The sequence below is a fragment of the Aedes albopictus genome, chromosome 2, assembly GCF_035046485.1.
Source record: "Aedes albopictus strain Foshan chromosome 2, AalbF5, whole genome shotgun sequence".
Lineage (NCBI taxonomy): Eukaryota > Metazoa > Arthropoda > Insecta > Diptera > Culicidae > Aedes > Aedes albopictus.
This window is the reverse complement of record NC_085137.1, coordinates 44797551-44803250: the sequence shown is the minus strand read 5'-3', so window position 1 is coordinate 44803250 and position 5700 is coordinate 44797551.

Here is a 5700-nt window from a genome sequence, read left to right as displayed (position 1 = left end):
TATGGAATGTTATGTAGGAAGTTTTGGACATATTATCTCACTGTGTATGAAAAATTAAGTGAATTGGTATAAAATTCGCTAAATTACAGCGGCAAGTACCTACCCAAAATAATAACTCCCTGTCCAAATGGTCCCACACAGTGCTGAAAAATTCATTTCGTCATATCTAAATTCAATCACCTACAGCTCATTTTGGAGGCTAAACCTGAGAATATGGTATATGAAAGACTTGTGCAGCTAAACCAGTTCTGCTAGAAAGTCACGAAAAAACCGCTATTTTTCGAATATTTAACGTAAATGTCACGGGCCTCCTTTGAAAAATGCCAAATGATATTCACGCTCACGGTGAATATCATTTAGCATTTTTCAAAGGTGGTCCGTGACATTTACCTTAAATATTCGAAAAATATCGGTTTTTCTGTGACTTTCTAGCAGAACTGGTCTAGCCGCACAAGTTTTTCATATACCATATTCTCAGGTTCAGCTTCTAAAATTAGCTGTAGGCGATTGAATTTAGATATGACGAAATGAAATTTTCAACACTGGTCCCACACCCACCGTTTTGTCTTAAACCCTCCTTGCTTATTAGGGTCATTTATGGCCCAAACTGTGCACTAGGTACGAGCGAGCTATTGCCAACGGCAACGTAATGCATTTCCTTCTTAATATTTCTCTTAGATTTTCTCACAAGATTCCGCCTGTAGTTTTCCTAGGATTTCTCTTAAAGGTTTTTAAAGTTCCTCCTTGCATTTCCTTAATATTTCCTCCTGGAAGTACTCCTAGATATTTTTTCTCATGTTCGTTTTTTTTTCAGGATTTTTTTTCTTTCGAAGTTCCTCTGCACTGTCTCTAACATGTTTTTTGCGGATTTTCTCGTGGGTTCTTTTCGATATTTTTTCTGGAAATTTCTTACAAACAATTCCGTTAGTTATCCTGGGAAACATTCCACGAGAAATTCCTGGAAAAGTCCCTGCAAGAACTCCTGGTGCAACTTATTACAGAAATCCCAAAAGGAGCATCCAGAATCTTTGGTCAATTTCCAATAGGGATTCCGGGAAGAACTCTGGAAATAATGCGAAGGAAATTTGCAAAAAATCGTTGAGCAACTACGATGAAAAGCCAGGAGAAAGCTCTGAAAGAAATCACCAAAAGAACTCCATGAGAGATAGTTCCTGAAGAAATTCCAAAAGGCACTCCGAAAAAAAAATCTCAGTAGAAAGTCTAGGATAAACTCAGAAGAAAAAAAACTCTGAGACATCCCAGGAGCAACACCGGAAGGAAATATCAGGTGAAATTTCGAAACTATTGCCGCGAGAACCTTCAGGATATTCTTGTACCGACTTTTCGAACCCTCTAAACAAAATACCTTCTTCGATGAGTGTAATCAGTTAAAAGATACTAAATTGATTACACTTATTCGAAGATCTTCAAAATATATATTCCGTCTGAAACTCTTGCAGAAGTCAAGGAGAAACTCCAAAAGACAACTCACGGAATTCTTGAAAAACTCCTTAAGAAATCCTTGGAGGAAAAAGGAATAACTCCTGTAAAAACTGTGGGAGAAATTCCGGGAAGACCTGCTGAGGAAGTCCCACTAGAATCACCCGAAGAAGTTCTGCTACAATGTTTCAGATATATCCTGAGAGAAACTATTGTGGAGAGCTCGAGATAAATTCTGGAAGAAATCCCACGAAAATTTCTGTAGGCAAAACGCAGGGGGAACTCCGGGAAAAATTTCACAAGGGATTCTGGGAGTAATATCGGGAAAAACTATAAAAAAACTCGGAAAGAATTGTTTGAATCTTGTAAATCTGCTGGTAGAAGCCCGGAAGAATTTCTGGGAGGAATTCAATAAGAAATAGTCAACATACAAAAGCAATTTTGTGACAACTCCGGGAAGGCCTTTCCAGGTATTTCAAAAGAAATTCCAGAAAGGAACTCTGACCGAATTTCAGAAAAAATGTTGTAGAAGAATTCCTAGATAGTTTCCAGATTCATCCGCGTCCCCATGGAATTTGCAGCATCTTATCAGAATTATCGGCTTGTTAGAGCCAGTGCTGAAAAACTCATTTCGTCATATCTAAATTCAATCACCTACAGCTAATTTAAGAATCTGAACCTGAGAATATGGTATATGAAAAACTTGTGCGGCTGGGTTCTGCCCGCTATTTATCGAATATTTAAGGAAAATGTCACGGACTACCTTCGAAAAATGCCAATGATATTCACAGTGAATATCATTTGGCATTTTTTCAAAGGTAGTCCGTGACATTTACCTTAAATATTCGAAAAATAGCGGTTTTTCCGTGACTTTCTTGCAGAGCTGGTCTAACAGCACAAGTTTTTCATATACCGTATTCTCAGGCTCAGGTTCAAAAATGAGCTGTAGGTGGTCGAATTTAGATATGACGAAATGAATTTTTTAGCACTGGTTAGAACTATCTACTAGATCTAGGAGCCCTCCCCTTGTTCCTCTAGCACAGTTCAAATCAAATGAAATTTAAATTGATCGTTAAATGCATGAGCCAAGTCGTTTTGAAGAGTGTTACGTCTGTTTGTGATAGATTTGCACCTAACCTAGTAATCCTACATTATGTAGAGGGTTTCTAACCTAACCCAACTCTGCATGAGCAGAATTTGTCATGAGTTGACTGATTGACATGTGCCAGATGAGGAGTCTCCATTTGACCTTCTTTGCACTTTTGAGGTTTCCTTCGCAAACTTTGCGTATTCAGGCGTCTCTGCTCAACAAACTAGGAAACCTGCACTAATTGGCTGCGACCACATTTTATGGATAACTCGCTTCCATTGCTACACCAAGAGAGTTTCATTGTAGTTGTATTACTACAACGCCCTCCATTGTTGTATATCATAACTATTGCTTTAAAAGAAACTTGTCCTCTGCGGTTTGTGCGGACCGCAAGAGGTTTTCCTGAATGGAATTCTGATCTGTTCATGTTCGATATATCTTGAGGATAAACCCGTCTTTTGTATAGCTACGAATCTCTACCTTCTGCCCCGTGGATTGTAGCTATAGAATCGATTTAGGGGGCACTAAAAACCTCTGCTTACTTCAAATCGCCAGCAGCAAATGGGGTTTTGTCCTATTTTCCAGAGGGATTTCAATATTTCAAATATGTTTTGAACTGTAATAGTTTTCTATTGGGTATTTTCATGGAGTGAAATTGCTTTACAGTTTTATCCCGAAAGGGTGCGTGCGTTGTACAAAGAAGGAATGAGTTCCAGATCAGGTTACCTCGTTCTTTCTGAAATGCTTGAAACGCATTGTCGTTTATCACATCTATGATGTTCGTCTGGCTAACATGCCTATTCATGTGAACTCACTTGCTTCCCAATTTAGGATGTCCACAGTGACTCTTACACAAATTTGTATACCTTCTCAAGAAAGCACTCGCTTATATTTTGCTTGGGTACTTTCTTGAATATTGAGGATGCTTTCGATCATGTGCCTTTCACTGTCATATTGAAAGTGGCATGACGGCACAAGCTTCCTCCAATGAGCCATAGGCTCTCTTTACGCTTATGCGTTTTACAGTGTTCTTTTCAGGGCACTGTTTAAAACCTTTGAGGTATGTGTTCATTCCTTCTTCTAGGGCACCCTTCCTTTTTCATCGCCTTTTTCTTTCCTAATTCCCATCCCTTGTCCCATTCTCCCTCAGGTTAATGTCGAAATAGGCTTATATGTATTGCGATGGCACAAATGTCCCATCTTATACCAGAAGTGAGAAATCTGGCGCTGATAAAAAGACCGGGGACCAATGAACCCCTATGGACCCAAATTACATATTATATTTCACCATAGAATAATTTATATTTCACTCTGGTTGAATACTATTCTGATGTTCTGCCGAACATAAATTTTCAAATAACACCACAAAAATTTAGCCAATTTACTAGATTTTTACATGGTAAAAAGATTATCAGTTTCTGAACTCTTTTTACCCTTCTTACACCCATAAGAAGGGTATAAATACCGCTTGGAAAACCGACTTTCGATCCGAGGCCCGCAGGGCCGAGTCACATATACCAATCAACTCAGCTCGACGAATTGAGCAAATGTCTGTATGTGCGTGTGTGTGTATGTGTGTGTGTGTATGTGTGTGTGTGTGTATGTATGTTACAAAAAAATGTCACTCACGGTTCTCAGCCATCTGTTGACCGATTTGAGTTCTCTTGGAAGCAAATGAAAGCTACTACATCCTAGTAGAACGCTATTGAATTTTATTTTGATTGGACGTTCGGTTACCGAGATATCTTTCAAAGAGTGCTAGGGAGTAGTACAACTTAATTATTTTAGATATTTTTGACAAAGTGTATCACCATAAATTTCTCAGCCGTCTATCAACCGATTTGGGTTCTTAAGGCCCCAAACGAAAGCTACTACATCCTAGTAGAACGCTATTGATTTTTTTTTTTGATTGGACGTTCGGTTACCGAGATATCTTTCAAAGAGTGCTAGGGAGTAGTACAACTTAATTATTTTAGATATTTTTGACAAAGTGTATCACCATAAATTTCTCAGCCGTCTATCAACCGATTCGGGTTCTTAAGGCCCGAAACGAAAGCTACTGCACCCTAGAAGAACGCTTTTGAATTTCATTCCGATTGGACATTTTGTAACCGAGATATCTTTCGGGGAGTACTTTGGAGTAATACAACTTAACTTTTTAAGAGGTCTTTGACAAAATGCTTCATAATAAATGAATCAGCCGTGTGCAATCGATTTGAGTTCTCTCAGCATCAAATGAAAGCTACAGCATCCAAGTAGTATGCTATTAAATTTCATGCCGTTTGGATATTTTGTTTCCGAGATATCTTTCCACGAGTACTAAGGAGTAATGAAATTTACGCTTTTGAGAGATTTTTGATAAAATGTATCATAATACATTTCTCAGACGTTTGTCAACAGACTTTTTATGATCATATTTGGTTTCTCAAGGAGCTCTGCATGAAAATGCAATTGCAACAAATACATAAAAGCTACTATCTCTTTGTAATATTTGAGCTTAATAAACAGTAGCAAAAATATCACGGAATGTATGTAGGAAAAGCCTTTTTTACCCTTCTTACACCCATAAGAAGGGTATAAATATCGCTCGAAAAACCGACTTTCGATCCGAGGCCCGGAGGGCCGAGTCTCATATACCAATGAACTCAGCTCGACGAACTGAGAAAATGTCTGTATGTGTGTGTGTGTGTATGTGTGTATGTGTGTGTGTGTGTATGTGCGTTACAAAAAAAAAGTCACGCACGTTTCTCAGCCGTCTGTCAACCGATTTTAATTCTCTTGGAAGCAAATGAAAGCTACTACATCCTAGTAGAACGCTATTGAATTTTTTTTCGATTGGACGTTTGGTTACCGAGATATCTCTCGAAGAGTACTTATGAGTCATACATCTAAACTTTTTAAGATTTTTGACCAAGTGTATCATAATAAATATTTCGGCCGTTTGTCAATCGATTTGGATTCTCTTGGCATAAAATGAAAGCTACAGCATCCTAGTAGATCGCCCAGAAATTTTATTTCGATTGGACATTTGGTTACAGAGATATCTTTCGAAGAGTACTTAGGATATATACAACTAAACCTTTTGAGATTTTTTACCAAGTGTATCATAATAAATATCTTAGCCGTCTGTCAACCGATTTCGGTTCTCCTTACACCAAATGAAAGCTACA